The sequence below is a fragment of the Mesoplodon mirus genome, assembly GCF_964341445.2.
Source record: "Mesoplodon mirus genome assembly, chromosome: 3".
In the NCBI taxonomy this organism is placed as follows: domain Eukaryota; kingdom Metazoa; phylum Chordata; class Mammalia; order Artiodactyla; family Ziphiidae; genus Mesoplodon; species Mesoplodon mirus.
In genome coordinates this window covers 64,028,319-64,047,256 of record NC_138978.1, presented here as the reverse complement: position 1 = coordinate 64,047,256, position 18,938 = coordinate 64,028,319, and the positions used below count along the sequence as shown (strand labels likewise).

The window sequence follows — 18,938 nt, the reverse complement described above, 5'->3', positions numbered from 1 at the left end:
CCACCTAAGCTAGCAAAGAGACAGAAAAGGCCCCAATTTATAAAGATTAAGCCTCTTTTGCTATACCGCTGTGGCTTGTTGTTTCTTCCATAAAAGCTTTACAAGGGTAGTGTCAATAAACTATGCAGTGAAATGCATGCATTAATATACAGTATGTCTGTAAAATGTTAGTGTTTAGTGCACATTAAAATGTTCACAAAGACTGCAAAAGAAGTCATAAATAAAGAAGCACTTACAAAGATCTACCAATTGTAAACTTGAAAATTACTTGATAATATAATGGAATTTCTTTGAAAACAGATCCCAATTCAAGTTCTTTCTCTGGCTAAAGGAGCTCTAGTTACTTGGCCTTAAGATGTCACTGTTTAGCTGCACATATGGTAGAGAAGTCAGATGTCATAAAAGAATATGAGTCTAGAGACTGTCTTCATTTTACTGAAATAGTGGCCCAATGTTGCATCACTGCTTAGGATTTTTTTTTAAACTTACAGAAGAGTGAAATATTTCACTAACTGAATTATATGACCTCAAATGAAAAATGGAAAATTTGTGTGTGTGTGCATGTGTTTAGCATATGGAAAAATATTAATATAAATAGGTGGAATTAGAGCTTCATTATACAGTAATAAAAGGATTATGCCCCAAAATAACCGAGGTCAAAAGAAATCAATTATCAAATAGTTTAGGAATGAGAGAATTTTCATGGATACTTAAAAATCCTAAAAACATAGTATCTAGTTTCTTTTTAATTCTTAACAAACCAATTAAAATTTAATCACTATCTTTGTTTAGAATTGCTGTTGTTAATTTAATATTTCTTCTCTGAATAAAAAGAGGCTATAGTTCATATTTATGGTTTACTTATATACAGCTGGGGGGTCATGCCCTTGGCTGGTTATAAAGTGGGAAAAATGAAACTACAGTACCTGCAAACCTTACTTTTTGCAAGGTTGTTTTTGATGGTCTTTGAAATTTATAAACAGAATTCAGTAGATTTTTACCTCTGATTTTTCAACTAGGAAAAAATTCCTCTTTCATATGAAGACAGTGTCATTGTCCTTAAGCTTCCTTTAGTCCCTTCTATACACTGAGTACAGAGAGAAACTTGATTGGCTCTTGACACAAAAATATCTGGTTTATCTATCAATTATCTTTCTCGTGAATACTAAGGCTTGCATTTTTGAGGAGGAAAACGTAGTTGAGGATGTTAAAAGGAAATGCCTAAAAACACCATAAAGCAGTATTAAACATTTATTGCATTCCATTGACACTAGGTGTCATCAAAGCTAAAACCAAATTTTCTAGAGTAAAACTTAACATAAAACGTTCCTTTCTGCCCTGAACAGATGCCTTTCCACATTCAAGACCAATCAGAGTCCTCTGAGTGGAAAGACTGCAAGTATTGAAAATAACATTTATTTTAGCAGTACATTCTGAAAATAAATTACCATAGCAAATATGGGAACTGCTTTATGTTCTATCTGCCTGAGAGTTTCATCTTGATTTTCCTGTGGACTATTCAAAAAATTACATAAGATCTCCTGACTAAATAAGGGAAGGGGATTGGGGAGAGAAAGATACAAAGAAATATAATGTGATTTTTTTTTCCCCATTCATCAAATACTTTCACTAATCTAGCTATCATAAAGGTCAGTTGACCTGCATACCTGGGCATTATTTAACCTCATTACATGTGCAAAACAAGTGCAAAGAAAAACACCTATGTATGTCTATACAGAGACATAAAACCTGAGTCACAATAAAAAGTTTTTAATATAAGAAAACTTCTCTTAATGTAGGAAAATAATTTCTAAAGGGCCAAAAATACCTTTATACAATATAATCTGCTAACTTTAAAACTCAGTGTGCATAAGCATCACATATTTTTTAAGACCCAACAAAAAAAGGAATCATTTACAGTTTTCTTAACTATAGCTTAGATACCTATATTTCAACTTCTAACATCTATTTTCATTCCCCTGAATTCATTAACTTTTCTAAAAGAAAAAAGTTAAAAGCACATTCAAATATGAGGACTGTTTAATTTCTGATTAACAGTTCCTGCTTTTTTCTAAATATTGAGGACATAGGAGATTCGGGGTTTCTAGGCATATAACTTAATGTCAAGCCACAAAGGAATTCTAAAATTCAAAAGAAAATATATAATAAACATTACTTGGAAAAATATTTTGTGGATAGAGTTGGGCCAAAGTCTGCATGAAGCCATTCTTATTTGCAGGCTCCCTTTCTGCAGATGATTCACTCTTAAAAACTCCTTTCCCTACACTCCCATTTCCTTAGCTTTCATTTTATTTCATTTCCTTAGATTTCCATACTTGAACCGTGAATTGTGCCGACTGAAGCTCCATGGTTCACATTCAGCCACAAGGTACAGTGTCTTCTTCACTTAACTAAATCTTTATCTTTTCCTCTTCAGGAGCTCAGTTTTCTGGGATGACTCCCTGGCCCCCTCTCATGTACCCCTTTACTTATTAGGAAAAAAATCTGTTTAAGTGTCCCTACTGTCTTATCACTAGACATTGATTTAAGAATAATTCAAGACATACTTATCTCCTGGGCTGTATACATCTCAGATGCATACTGAGAAAATTTTATAGAAAAATGAGGGCAAGTTGCTTCTCCATCTGCCCCCAGATAACATTGTCATTAATTATGCATTTATGTCAGGTAAGTCACTGACAGAACAGGAAGCCATCTGAACCAAAAGGTTCAATCCTTGCCTCTGTAGTTGGATATAGGGCCCTGGGCCTTTCAGTACTTGTATCAACAGGTGAATGGATTCTGGACAGTGTCCTTGAACGCTGACTTTCCTCTCTGGGGTCAGCAGGCCTGGTTTGGGGAATCGGGTGGGAAGTGCATGTGGTAGCTTAAGGGATTAGAGGCATTAACCTAGGGAACTGTACCCTTGCTGCCTTTTTATATGACACTTGCCTGAGGATCACTGCAAGGATTTTGTATTGTGCAGAAGGCTAAAAGCAGAGTTACACTTTCTCTGCCAACAGGCTTGTTACCATGGGAACCAATGCAGAAAAATGAAAAAATGACAAGAAGCTGAGAATTAAATGTGGAGAAAATTGATAGTTGGTTTCAACATGGCAATTTGAGCACTTGAGATTTAAACAGGATGTTCCTTGTGTGGCCAGACCAATGAAAATGGACAAAATGATGTGCTGGTCTCTGGTCCTGGAGGCTATCTGGGGAATGCAGGAAGAAAGCAGTAAGCGTGCTGTAGTTTGGATAAGGGGGGCTCTGTAAAATTCAGATCCATCTCTGGTGATGTTGAGCTCTTCAGCCCAAATGTTAAATTAACCATATGATCAAAGGTGTCCTTCAAAAGGCATGCCCATGCTTAACTTGATAAATGAAAGCAGCCTGCTGTAACAATTCTCACCTTTCCAAAGCCAACACACACTACCTGACAAGAGTATTGCATACCTAATATGTTATTGCTTGAAAACCTTCCCAAATTTAAAAAAAACAAAAACCAAAAAGACACAGCTTTCAAATCTGTGGTCCCTCTCCCCCCTCCCCCCAACAAGGCAGCTAATTAACCTAGAATTTAAATTAGTTTTATTCAGGAAACCACTATTTCACTTTACCTGATACAAGTACTCCTGTGTACCCTCCTTTGTTATTCTGGAGTTGATAATAAACTGATCAAACCAGATGAGGATTCCAAGACAATTTGTAAAAAGGACTTGGAGTTTCAGCCTAATCTGAGAAAGCAGACCTACATATTGCACTTTTGGAGGCTCCAGGGAGACACCTGTCCTGTCCTCTAGCTTCCCAAAAGGCTGCTTTCTGAAATCCTATGATTAATGCCTCATTCCTGTGACCAACCTTTGGCCCATATTTAAATGTAATTCCCCTGAGGAGATGAGGGAAGGTCACACTATAGAGGACTTGATTTCACCCTTCCTGCTGGAGAGCTAGTTTTCAAGTAGTAGTGAAACCCTTCACCTGATCCACCCTCCTAACAATTAAAAGCTAAAAACAACATCACCCAGGAAGTAGGAGACAAGCCATTATTGTATAGTTGTCTTTGGGGTATGTCTAACTTCAAATGGTCTGAATAAAATATGCTGTTTGTGTGGTTTAAAGTCCACTGGCCACAGATTTCACTAGAGATGCTTTTTTCTTTCTCACTAATGACTTGCTGTTCTAGTTGTTAGAATTCCTTACTGAATCCTTTGACAGTCTCAACAATGAGTTCTTGAAATGCTAGAAGCCCATTACATTTCTGTTTTTCCAAGTGTGCATACAGAGTTCTGAAATGCAGTAAAACACCTTATTTTCTACTACTTGCAGAGTTTGGAGGCAAACTTGATAATAAACAGAAATTTGAGTACAGTTTCTTGCTTCTTATATCAATATTTCAGTGAGTTTCAGGATTTGAGACATCTATGTTTCTGAGGGTAGGAAGCCTTAGAATAACCTGATGCAGGGCTAATCTTTAAAGCTGAAGCACTAAGGACAGTTCAGCAGATCTCTTTCTGAGATAGACAAATAAAATATAATAGGGTCTTCACAAGCAGTAATGCCTTTGAATTTGACATATGATAAATAAGAGACTGCTTCTTTTAATTTCTTTTATCTCTAAAATCAGGCAGCAGATGCTTGGAGGAAGACTAAATGGTCTGCCTTAAACTAAAGAATGATTATCTTTTTCTGTGAGTTTTAATACTAATTCTCTCACTGGTAGATCATACTTTGGACAAACTTGAGCTCTCCACCAGGCCAAGAGGCCACCTGACATTAATATATTTAATAGTCCTACAACATCCCTTCATTCTTTAGACAAGAATTTGAAACAGTTATAACACATCGCATGATATATTGAGAATTTAAATTTGATTCCTTCAGTTTTTTTAAACAATTGATTTCCCTTCTCAATTTTTTTGAGGTTGTGTGATTCCCTGCTGTATCATGTACCATAAAGATTTACAGACATAACTTTTACATAGTTTTCTCTAGTATATCATTCAGTTCAGCATATAGTTCACAAATAGCCAGTCTTGCCAATATTAGGACATTTATTGCTTTCAGCTACCACAAATATTTGGAAATCAAAAAAGTTGAGTGGAATGATGATCTCTGCATGGAAGGCATATGATGAATAGGTCTATAGATCTAATATGCATGATGACTATAGTTAACAATATTGAATACTGGAAATTTGTTAAAAGAGTAGATTTCAGATGCTCTCACCACACACAAAAATGGTAACTATGTAAGGAGATGAGATGTTAAATAGATAGACTGTAGTTATCATTTCACTATGTATTTGTATATCAAATCGTGTTGTACACCTTAAATATATGTAATTTTTATTAAAAAACTTAAAACAAAAGGAGGAGGCATCACACTCGATAGCTGTCCTTTCTGGATTAAGGTGAGGTGTTGACTAAATAAACAGATAGTTCAATTTAACAGAGCCAAAAGAAAAATAATGGCCTCTCATACTGACCACTGACCATACGTATATATGTAGATACTGGCCTTTTTTCAATACCTTTCAAACTTGATCTTAAGAAATATGCCCAAAGTGATATCTGTAGGTCAGAATCCCTCTGATTAAGAATTTAAGAAGCATGATCTCATTTTCAAATTCAAGCATGCTACACAGTCCATTGCAAATAGTTTTAATAAACTTCCATTTTCTAAGTTGCTGCACAAAGCCACTAAATTGCTTCAAGGTTAAACCCACCGCTTCATCACCAAATGGCAGCTAATTTTCCAGACCATGGTTGAACTCATATACTTTTTGAAACCCCCTTTATTATACAGTTGCTGTCCTACCTCTAGGCTAATCCTAACCTGAGTTTGACAATCCTTGATTTTAACCTCAAAGAGCAAATAAAAACTCAGGGGTTTTGTTGCATATAAAACCATATCTGCTATTTCTCTTCAGAATCTCCTTCAGAATAACTTGTGGGAATTTAGATGGCTTCCACTCCTTAGTGCTTAAGAGATGTTACCAGGGCAGCTGCAACGGTCAACACTTAGAGAAGGGTGTGGGGATTGGCCACATAGGTATTTCAGCTGTCCATCTAAATGGTATGTGTGAGAGTTGGTCTGTATCTGCATAGTTCTAGGCACTCTTTAGTTTTCTACTTTCTAGAAAATTTTATCATAGGTACTGCTCAAGTTGCATTTTTTACTGAACTCTAATGGATCCTGTTCTGTTCTTAAACACACAGAAAACATCTTCCTAACGTGGGGTTGTTTATCAATAGTCAAGAGTGTGATCTTTTCCTTATATATAGGTACATAAGTATTTAGAATATACAAGTCCACTAAAAGTATGTACATTTTTAAGGTGTTTAAAATACAAATTATTTTAAAGCAAAGATTTCAAGAGATACTAAAGGTTAACTGTTCTATTCTCTCCTTTCCTGATATTGATCTCTTCCAAGTGGAACAGTAGGCCTTTGTTATCAGGCTTTGGTGCCCTCCCTCCAGGAAGCTGGAGATGCCCTTGATTTCTGACTTTGACTCCTAAGGGGCAACCCCTAGGAAGGGCAAAGACAAATGAAAGAGGAAAGCGAGAATTTAGCTAGTGATCATCCCTCCCAGATATGATTTGTTCTAGACCATACTGCAGAGATTTACATTCTCACTGTCGCCTGAAACTTTGTCTTTTTTGGAAAAGAACATATATCAGGGATAGAATCCTGCCTTCCTACGGGAGTAGAAAAAAATTCCTCATCCACATTAGAAAAACTTAATAAAGCTGAAAGGAAGCATTTGCCATTTTATTACACTGAGACAAAAAGTGATAATACACTGTTCTCGCCTTATATTTTGTACCTACACAGTAGCATTTATTAGACTTTTTATGTGTCTGTCTCTCCATTAGATTGTGTTTCTTGAGGGGAGGAACCATGGCTTATTTATATTTATATTTCCCTCTGTTCTCAAAATCTTTTGCTCATTAAATATGTTTATTAAATTGAATGCACAGGAAGAAAAAATAAATTGTTTTTATCACTGATAATTTTTCTTAAAAGATAAACACATAGATTGGCTACAGGACAAATCTTAGGATAGTTCAGAGGAAGACTTAGGAGAGAATTACTTAACCACCTCTCCAAGCTATAGATCTATTCAAACTTACATACAGGTCTGGATAAATATTCTAAATATGAGTGTATATTGTTGTGGGAGTGTAGGTGAATGTACCGGGCATATTTATGGAAAGTTTAAAAAGAAAAGAAGACATAGTCCCTTACCCTTCAGTAGTTTATGATGATCTAGGTCCCTAGGTCACCGGGATAGTAACTATCATTTTGGGGAAGTACGTGAAAACCTAAAGAAAATAGTACCCGATTGTGTGTGTGTGTGTGTGTGTGTGTGTGTGTGTGAGAGAGAGAGAGAGAGAGAGTCTTGAGTTTGAATTTTTCTGAGAAATGGTCACAAACAGATTTGTAACATTTGCTAGCAATATTCATGGTTTTATAAAGAACACAGAGTAATGGCCTGCTAGAGAATCTGTCTTGATCACAACTTAGCAATAAGTATTTTGCATATCAAGTGCAAAATACTTATTGCTAAGTTGAATGACACCACAAGTAAGGCTGAAAATTTATGTCCAAAGACTTGCTATAAAAGATGGATAATTTAAAACAAACAGAAGGACAGCAAGTAAAATGTTACAAGTCAAGAACATAATGATAAAGGAAAAATCAGATTTGGAGATTGAGGCTTGCCCACGACTTAACAGCGTTTTCTTTTACAAGTGATTTCTGGCTTAATGAACATCAGTAGAAGTAAGTGGAGTCTTGAATATGTCCATCATTCACTTACTTTATAGGGAGATGACACAATTGGATAATCAGCATTCTGTTGGGAGGGGGGAGGCATGCAAGGAGTGTTGCAAAGGGATGCAGGCATTTTAAGCAACGGTTCCTCGCAGGTTTCTTCTTCCCTCAACTGCTTAGGGCTCCACACCCCAACCCAACCTTGGTGGTTTTCTCATTTGTTGTACCTAAAAACAGAGCTTCCCAACCTCTTTACATCATGGCACAGATAGAAAACGGTCGTGTTTGTTCTGAATAATGGGGTATAGGTGAGTAAAATAGATAAGGCCTCTCTGAGCCCCAAGTGAAAGCAATAAGTTACAAGCCCCTGTGCTCTGAGGGGATCAATATCTCAGTACTTGTGAGAGCTAAGCTGGCTGCTGAATGGAAAGCACTGACCTAGAAATTGCTCCCAGGAATACAAAACTAAGACTCTCCATACATGATAAAATATAATACTTTAGGTACTAGTTGATACCCAAGATCTAGAGATAGTCCAGTACCACAAGCATTAATAAACAAACAAAAAAACCCCACTATTGGAGTACAGAAATGGCTTTCAAGTAACTCTTCTCTCATTCTCAGTACAAATTCTTCCTAATTTATATTCTAATATTTAGTTCCAGTTTCTACAACCAAACCTATCATGGAAAGCTTTTGGAAGTCTGAGAAGGGATGAAAAAGATGATGAAATAGAAAATAAGGCAAATTAAACAAGCCAAAATCTGTATTCAAAAGAATAAAACCCTGGTGGACACCTTCTATATTTGCTTTAGAATGTGTGGCCATGTTGTGTACAATTTAAATTGTTTAGGAAATATTTTTCTTTTCTGAAAAGAGAAGAAGCATACTTCGTAAGCAAACCCAAGATGGTGCACTAAAATTGGCACATTTGAGGTCATAGAGAAGTTATAAAGCACCAACCCCCAAAGAAGCTTGACTGAATTTGCTAAGAACATACTGTGTTAGTGGTGGGTGATCATGTGGCCAGAGGAAACTGTTTCCTTTGGAGGAAAACACCAGAGGATTTAAATAGTTTTACCTAGACTTTGGGAAAGAACACTGTGTTTTCTTTCTACTTTTGCTTGGGTTTAAAAGAAGCAAAGATTAGATGATTGGCAGAGAAACACCATGAATAAGTAGGCCTTTGGTGGAATTAGTAAAGGGGAGGCTCAAACAAGGATGATGACTAAGCTCTGAGAGTGAGGGTATAATAAACTTAGAAGAGGTAAACAGAAAATTTTGGTTTTTTAAAACAATGCTCTAGCCAGTAGAGGCCCTGAAGTTCCAAATGCTTATGAACCAAAATAGCTTGAGGCCACAGGTCACCAGAGCTGCTCTGGGCTCTGTGCCAATACCCAGACATGCTGACTGAAAGAAGGGAGGTTGGGGGACATTGTAAACTACCCCTCGACTCTGTTTATCACTTTATGAGACATAGTTTGAAATACATTCCATATTCACTTTATAATAAAGTAAAATCTGATTATAATATTAGGCTAAGTATTTGTGCACATCGATAAAATGAAAAGTTAGGAGTTTATGCTAGATAACTTGTTACTGCCAGATGTCAGCTAGAAATAAAGCTGTATACAGATATACACATATTCAGATGTGGACTAGTTTTAGAACTATATAGTCAAGGCTATATGCTAGGCACACTTAATTCCTGATGTTTAAGTTTTGGAGAGCTCATTTAAAAATATATATTTTAAAAAATTTGTGGCAAATATCTTCCCACATATTTGGAATGAGCATATTTGAAGGAAACTCGTTAAAATAATGGCAGATAAGCTACAAAATATTTGGAAAACTGAAGCTAATTAGAGAACGATTAAACTGGCAGATGTCATAATTAAACTGAACAACTGGAACATCAGAATTTTAAATCACACATTCACCTGAGGCTGAGAGAGAGAAAGCAGAGTCTCTTTCTCTCTGTGATTGGCTACTAGGTGGTTGATACAACTGAGAGGTTTAGTCAAAAATTAGAAACTGCTTAAACTCAAAGCTTTTAATTGTTTTTCTTGTATTGTTTAAATTTAGAGCATTATTTCAAATTAATTCTCTCAAAAGAGTGTGGAAAGGGGTGTTAAAAGTTTTATCAACAGTTTATTAATATTTTTTTATGAACAGTTATATCAGTACAACAGGTATAAAAATGGACTGTCCAGAGCGTGTGGTCATCCAAGCTACAGCCTTGCTGACTTAGATATATAATATAGATATAAGGGCTCCATCTTGTGGCAGCTCTTCCAAACTGCAGACATGTTCCTAAAAAGTGTGGATCTGTCCTACTAAGTACGAGGATACTATTGATATGCTAGACTTGAATCCAGTGATTTTAAACAGAGGGTCTTATTGGGATGAAACATATGATTTGTTGCTTTATTAGGGTGGGTTAGTGAGGGAAGTGGTAGCCTCTTCTCTGGAGGTTTAATTCCCTGAAGGGGAACCAGATCCTCTCAAGGTCCTTTTCTGTCTTATGATAGAACAATAATTTTCCTCATCTTCTCGCAGAACTTTTACCTATGGCTATATTGTTTGTTATTGGCCTTTATTTCAGAAAAGTCCTATGGTAATATTTTTTTTATGAGCTAAGTTTTAGTGATTTTTTTTTTCCTTTACTGAGAAGTTACGTGACTAAAAAAAATTACCCACTATATTACAAAAATACTTTCTGGCATAAATAACGATTAAACGAAAGATATTTCTAATATATGCCTTATTTTTCATTTTGAATTCTTCTTTCTACTTCTGGAAGAGTATCAGGGAGGTCAACTACCAAGAAGAGCTGAAAGATCACTCTTCCTGCCAGGAGAGGAGGGAGAGGAAGGGAATTCTGGGGCTGGCTGAAGGAGGGGTGTGGTCACCGGGAGACCAGAGGGTGTGTCTGAATTTGGGTCTGATCTCTGCCGTCCAGTTTCTTTCATTCCTCTCTACCAGCCTTTTGTCTCCATTCTTTTCCCTTTCTCATTCTTACCCCCTTAATGACTTAATAATTTCTCCCCTTCATCCAGCCTATTCTTACTCTTCCTCACCTTTCTAAAATACTCTTACTGAAAATACTTAAAGAACTACTATTCTAAAATACTCTTACCCACTTACTACTCACCTGTTACTCTCTCAATTAATATTACCCTTTTCATTTTCACTTCATTTTTGTTCAAACAGAAATCGGCATTGTTTTCCTCATGTAAATATATAGACACTGGGCTATAAGACCAAGGTGTAGGCTTCTGGGCAGTTTGAGGCACCCTACTATCAAAGAAAATGATGGAAGTTTCCATCAAGATATACTTAACGGCTCCTAGATACAAAATTCCATGAAAAGATGCCCTAATCAGCCTGGTAGCAAGTTCTCCTCATATAAAGAAATTAAAAGGCAGAGGCAGATGGAGTAATTAGTATTTAGTATTATTAGTATAAACAAAACAGTAAATGAGAAATGGATTTAATGTTTGAGACGATTTCACTGAATTCTGTATTCAATTTTCTATGAAACCCAAATAGAAAAATACGGAAGATACCATTGAGAGAAAGCTAAGAAAGAAATGCTTTATTTCCAAGGAAAGCAAGATACTATGAGGTAATAAAGAAACTCTGGTTAGGAGGTTACCAACCTAGTGTTCTTCTCCCTTAGACCCTTTGGTTTTTTTTTTTCAGGGGCTGAATTATATTATTTTTGCCTCTAATGAAGGCAATGTATCTAATAAAGCCAATTCCAATGGCAGTATAAATAGTTTTCTTTCTACTTTGAGATCAGTAGGCCAGATTTTGACCTCTATAAAAGTTTGGGAGGGGGCATGGGGTTTTATCAAGGTAACCAAATTTTCTGTGATTTATGTAAATAGTTCATCATGTTAATTTAAAAGCTTTTACAGTGGCCTGAGAATTCTGGCTGGAGTGTATGACATTTCACTTTAAGGATGAATATGGTGGAATCTGTCCATGAAATGATCCAAAATGCAGTGTGAAAATATTGTTATGCTGAGCTATGGACAAAGGCCTGTGGACAGACTTTTCTTATTCTAGAACAGGCAGCATGAGGCAGTGGTTTCATTAAATTTTAGAGCTAAAATAGGATTGGGGATTCCCTCTTCTAACTACCTTTCCCTAGCCCCATCCCTATCACAACTTCGTTTACTATTGCCCACATCTCCAAATTTTAAAGATAGCCTTGGCAAAGTAATCTACCAAGTCACAGTGTACAGGTAGAAGAACCTTAAGTATGGACCTAAAACCAGATCTAACGATGTACTTTGTCTCCTTAGTTCACAGCGTTGCTTCACCTCTCCAGGCCTTGGGCCTCTGGTAAAATGAGGGAACTGGGCTTAATTATCTCTAAGCTGCCTGTAAGATCAAGACCATGGCACTAAAAGTTCAACCTTATGCACTCATTTCTCTGAGAGATTTCTGCATCAATCTGCATGACTCCTTCAAAGAAAAGAAGACTCAAACAAGTCAAAAGGATAGATATGATGTTACTCCAATTCAGTGAACAAAAGCCATTTCTTAAACTTTTTGGACAGTGTTAAGGTCCTTAGAACACATAAAAGGGAAACTAAATACAACTTTTGAAACACAGCACAGTAACCTAAAAGGTCTTAGAAGAAATGCTGAGGAGGAGAGGAGTATTGGGTTAAGAGGGAGAATTGAAGAAAGAAAAATTAGGAATGAACTGAGAAAATGAAAGTTTCATGGTTTAAGTTGATTATGTAAATTGAACATCAACTTCCTGTTAATTCAGTATTTATTAAATGTGTTTATGTGCCAGGCCTATCATCCACTTAATCATTGTGCAAATATTTATTGAGCATCTACTATGCTTCTGACACTATGACAGGCACTAAAGATACATACTAAAAACCAGATGTGCCTTCTCAAAGCTCTTCTGTCTAGAATGCCTCTCTTAAGTATTGTCTGATCCTCTCAAGGAGCATACAGGTGATAGGAGAGGAAAGAGCAAATATATATATATCAAACCTCTATGACTGTTGATAGAATGTGGTAAGTACTGTAAAACATACAAAAAATAATATGATGGTATTAATATGAGGGAAAGAAATTTCTTCCAATTAAGATTAGGGAAAGTTTCATGGTGGTAATGTTTGAACTGGACCCTGAAGGCCGCATATAATTTTGATAATGTAGAAAGAGAATGGGGAGAGGAAGACATTCCGGTAGAGGGACCATTATGGGCAAAGGTTGAGATTAGAAAGTACTAAGTGAAAGGTAAGGATTTTTAGGTGTCTAAAACACTGAGTATGTATAGATTAGGTGAAGAAAAACAAGCAATTCCTAGATTCAGATAATCAAACTTTCCTTGGAAGAATAAATAGATGTCTATGATATGTGAATATGTGTGATCCTACCTCATGCAAACAGTATTTTCATGGTCTGGGCTGAACAGCACACAGTGAAAATACTCTTCACCACACTGAAGGAACTGAAGTAAATAAACATGAAGTGCAGCCAGCTGAATGAATATTCAACTCATTGCATTTCTGAGGGGGTCACTCTAATATTGGACCCTATGGACTCACATGCTTCCTGACAGTCTATAAGAGGCAGTGGTCATAGGAGGGACTCTTTGGGGACATTCAACATAGAAGAATCTCTTCAATCAAACATGCCAAGCCTTTTAAAATACTGACTTCTATCTCTTTCTTCCATCATGTCAGAGGAATATAGACACAGTGCTGAGCCAGGTTGAGGGACATCATTTTTTCTAATAGTCTCTCTCTTCTTTGGAGCGAACAAATTGGCAAAATTCTCTTTCACAGATTCGAAGGATTATAGCTGCTATTTATCTTGTCCAGTAAGGCATCCACTCTTGCCATTTCTAGCCTATCAAATATTGTCCTAAGTCTTGGAAAACATTCATATTGCCTCCCAAAGGCCATAGGACCCAGTGGGGAGACCTATCTGTAGCTCCAAATGGAGAAACCATGCTCAAACCCAAAAGAGATTTGACTAGATAAAGATGCTGCTTCCTTTTGCAGTACATGGGCTGAGGGCAGGGACAAAGGGACTCACCATATGGCCTTGCACTGTCTTTGATCTGGAAGTTCTCTCATCTTTCCACTTGATTGTGAGATTCTGTGCAGAGGACACCATGTTACAGCCCTTGCAGTGCCTGGTATGTAGTAGATGCTCAACGAATATTTATTAACATTGCATTTAATGTTTTTGTTATATTCTTCAATAAAATGTCCCCAAATGTTTTGAAATTATGAATGACATACCTTAGGCATCTGAGATTCAGCTACAGTAACTGTTCTCCTATGGAGGAATTGTGGAGATTGGTGATGAAAATAAGTCTCTGTACTAAGATATTTTACTCTACGTATAGAGATACTTGACTATTTGTAGGCTGCTTACACATCATGTTATTTTAAAGCAGGAAAAAACCTGGCACAAATAATACAATTTGTGTGTTTGTACAACAGTGATAGTTTTAAGAAAAAATATTTGTATTTTCAAAAGTAGAGAATGGTTGGATGATTCATTTAACTTTTTTCCCCAACACCCTTTCCTACACACATTGAAAATTATGCTAGCTTAAAGAATGAAACATTTTAAAAGCTCCCCACCCCCACCCAGCCCCCCCAAAAGGGCGAGGCCTACAACCTCAAGAGTCACAGGATTTCAGTGCTTTCTACATAAACACTGCTTGAATTTCACAATCTTCCACTCTGAGGTGCTGCTATTAACAAAAACAAAATTAGGCAAAAAAAGTGAGTTTTGCAGCCCAGGCTAATTTGGGGAGATATTTGTGTGGCTGAAGAGATACCCTTCTCATCTGTGCCTGCCTTACATCCAGGTCCACTTCTTATCTTGTTCAGTGCTCAATGAGTTGTTACAAAGCATAAGCTAACTGTTACACAGCAAAATCCAACAAGGGAAACACTACCAGATAAAGTAATGCTTATAAAGTTGGAGCCAGTGAATTATTTTCCTCTCTTTACTTCCCATGGAACTGCTCTCAGGGAAGATTATGATAATCACATAGTTAAAAGCCCAAAGGCTTCAATATTCCTAGGTTTTCATTTACTCTTTTTAATCAAAACTTAGAGTGGACTTTCCCCCTCCATTTATCAGAAATCTCGGCATTCTCCAAAGTAAAAGTTGTACAATTTATACCCTCACAGTATAGTGTTTCCAAACCATTCTCTTGCAGACAGTGTCAAAGGTGAAGACGATTGCAACCTGTCCCCATAACAATCAAGTGGGAGCCTCAGAGAGAGTCCTCAATACCGTAAAGTTCAACATTTTAAAAACAGAAGTGGAAACAGTTCTATTAAGGCATTGCCACCTTCACCCTTGCATACAAGCTTTGTTTGATGTTGTCAGACTCATAAGTGCTTTCACCTTTGAGCCTTTGTTAATGCTACTATTCCAAGTTCCTTGATCACCCAAGAAAGTTCCTCCAAACTGGGAGCTGAAACCATCAGCTGATACTCAGGGGTCTCCAAACAGAACTCTAAGGGGGCCTCTTATTCTTGTGTCAGCAGGATAGAAGCGGCCATTTACTGCCTTTGGAACATCATGGGGAGTTGAAGGAATGGATGTTCAGCAGCAGCAACAGTGAGGAAGAGAGGTCAGTTTTGCATACTAGAAACAAAAATGCCCCCCAGAACGTTCAGAATATAACTAGAAAATTTGATTGTATCTGCCTTAGTTTTATACAGTGGGGTGTTTCAAAAAATATTCTCTGAATAGTTTAGATCAAATGAAGCTGAAAGATTGCATAGGAGAGCTGATACACAGGATCTCCTATAATATTGCCCTACATGCTTTCTTTGGTGCACATTTATTTTTCCACAGCCCACATTCTATTTTCTTGCTATAATGTATACTTGGGGGATGGTTTTGCTGAGCAATGGGGAAATACTCTGGGCCAAGTCAGGATGCTTTTCTTAATGGAAGGTGTATCGCTAAGGAAAAAGTTCATGCAAGTGATCTTAAATCTGAAGATTTCCCCCCAATTCCCAGATGATCAGGTAACTACAACCATAAGAGAGGGCACCTCACCAACCCAGTGTCTGAACATTTTATTAAGCCTCAGAATGGTTTATCATTTCTGTGAGAGGAACTTTACTAGACACTCAGCCCTAGTTTTCTGGATACTACATGAAGGACTCATCTTCTTAACTTATTATATTTCATTATTTGCATAATTTTTTACTGACCCAGTGTTTCAATAAACCTGCTGTTTTCTCAGTATATCAGGAATCAGTCGAATATGTTGTCTAATTGAATTTACCAAAGATTTAGAGTGGTGGTCTTATGCCAACGTGGCTTTTTATCTGGTTATGTTGTATTGCCCTTTGATAAGAGGGTATTCATCAGAATACACCTTCTTGATCTGTGTGCCAGTGAGGGGCAGAAATTTACTGAGGACAGCATTAAAAGCCAATGGAAAGACAAGTTGGCAAACACACTATATTTTCCAAAGCTTTAAGTTGTGGTGGAGATATTAAATCAATTTTATGAATAAAAGTAAAATGTTTTTCTGGCTTCATCAATTATTTTGGCAAATGCAGATACTTTTCACCTAATATATGACCATATAAGACTAATTTCTTCAAAGCCTTCCTCCCTTTGAATATTCCCTCTCTTTAGCTCTCCCAGTAAAAGGTATTTCAGTCCTGCTTTTAAAAAGTAATTATATTAGTGATATATGTATATCATCTTTAAGATTAAGAACTAATTAATGCTGATTTGTCACCCTCTCTTTAAAACTGCTTTCCATCCCAAAAACACAATCCAACATAAGGCCCCAAAACAACCAGGGCTGTTTGACATCTATGTAATTACAATTCTTATTAACTGGAACACATATATTTTTAGATTTCAATGAACAATAGATTAGCATGATGTACATATTTGTATATTATATTGACTTTCAATATTCCTTGTCAAAAGTACCCTTTTATTTTAAAATCGTTATGTTTGTTTAGGTAGCTTGTGTTGTCTGGCAGGCTGGAATTATCATAATAGAGCTTTTGTGACAATGTATGATAAGCCATGTAAATAGTTTTAAAAACTGTCCAGTAATGCCTATTTGGCTTGCAAAATCTGCAGCAATTCTACTAATAATTTTTAGTGCTTATTCTTTCCATCTCTGATTTTTCTCATTCCCCTCTGTTAGGTACAGGACAGCTTCCTCAGCAGAAAGATTCCAATAAAAATCAAAGACAAAGATGAGTCTATTGGAGTCATCATGAATTCCACTCCTTTTTTTGTGGTTGTTGGTTTTTCTTTTTTTTAAAGGCACACCCTCAACTTTTGTTGTTTGTTTTTGTTAAGATAAACCAGATTCTGATTTCAGAGAGTAAAGCCAATTATCCAAAAAAGACAATACTCAGAAATCAGTGTATTATTGGTTTTGGTCACCCATGGAATCAATTAGACTTTTGTCCCCTGTAAGTGATCAGTGATTTTTTTCAGTCCACCTAAAAAAAAAATACCTCTTTTCAATATTACCTGCCTTTTTTCAGTATGCAGCATGGCAGTACAATTGACAGTGAGGTGCTTTGGCACATCAGATTTCTTTTACAGTTGGTCAGGGATCACTTTTCTCTTTTCCTCATTTCCTGAGAACAGGAAGGATTAAAGCATGGCCCAAGACAATGTTGTCACATCAGGAGTGGTAGAGGTGTTTACTAGGATTATGATCCTCTCAGCTTGGCCTCAGAAGCATCTCCTGAAGCCCTGGGTTTGATGTGGAAACCTGACATAAAAAAAAAGACTTGGGAGGTCCTTTATCTGGCTCTTCTCCCACCTCTCCCATAAAAGATTAAACAAATCCAATGGGATGATTGGAGGTGCTTCATTGCCACTGAACTACTCCCATGGGTTTGTTGTTCCTTTAAGTGATCTTGCGAGGCCAGTGAGGGCCTCTATCTTGATTAATGATGATCATCCTATAACAGTGGCTGGATATGGTGGTTTGGTGTGAGGTTTTGACAAAGAAAAAATTAGGCTCTGAAAGACATTTCTCATCAGAAACTGTCAATATATTAAAATGCATTTAAAAGTTACTTCTGGGAAGCATATTAAAGAGGCCAATCACTTAATCATTTGCTAAATGTCAAAGCCTACAAAATCATAGTATAATTATAATGTCACTCTGACATAAAGCAACATCAACATTAGTGCCTCATCTATAAAGTGAAGTATCATTTGCCTTCAAGTGACAAATTCTATTGCCAAAAAAATACCACTGTACTTCTAATAAGTGACACTCATTTTAATAGACCCTACAAAAATACAATATTTTCAATGTCCCCATAAAACAGTTAACTTACAAATATTACTCTCAGAGCTTTGGTGACATCAATATGTGACACTTGTGAAAATCCTAACAAAATACTTGGAACGCTAGCATGTAAAGTAAATCCATTATATATATTTTAAAAAAGAGAGCTATGTGAAAATATGAGAAAGAATGCATATAACCAACTCTGGAAAATTATTCTGGAATTTCAAATTAATAATTTAATCAAATTAATGACTAATATATAAAAAATATTTTTAAAGGATTATAAAATGAATTTTGATCATTTATAGAGGAAAACATTTCCAATGTAAACATAACTAATTCTATACTAATTATGCTAATCTTTGTTTTCAGCGAGACAATTTAGAATTGTATATACTTTGAAACTTTGGGGGAAAAAAGGTATTTTCTCTATTTCTGCCCTCAAAAGCAGGCACAGAAATTAATAATTCAGGTAGACCATGGCTCTGAGAAATTATATTTGAAGTTTCATATTTAATTACCAAAGTTTTTTATCACCCACCATAACTTTCTAACAATAGTCTTTCTTAATGATAAATTTTATCAATACCCCAAACTCATTTTAAATGATTTAAAAGTAGCAAATTGGATAAAGCAACACACAAATAAATTCCACATTTACAAGTAAAGAAATCACAGGGGCTACAGTTTATAATCAACATAAACTTGAAAGAAATAAAGCAACACCTTTCCTGCCACCCATCATTCACTGCTTACATTTGGGGTGAAAAAGATTTATCTACAATGACCTTTAGTCTGTTTCTAAACTCTGCATGTTTTGTAATTAGCTAAAGGCATTGAACAAATTA

General features: G+C 36.2%; 1 long non-coding RNA gene across 4 annotated transcripts in view; it reads left to right on the top strand.

Moving 5' to 3' along the window:
* Positions 1-2,258: 2,258 nt before the first annotated feature.
* Positions 2,259-18,938, top strand: part of LOC309800161 — a 163,957-nt gene continuing 147,277 nt past the window's right edge. For all 4 annotated transcript variants that reach the window (XR_014293406.1, XR_014293407.1, XR_014293408.1 and 1 more), the window contains exons 1-2: positions 2,259-2,389; positions 15,338-15,423. This is a non-coding gene — a long non-coding RNA (uncharacterized lncRNA). The remainder of the gene's footprint in view (positions 2,390-15,337; positions 15,424-18,938) is intronic.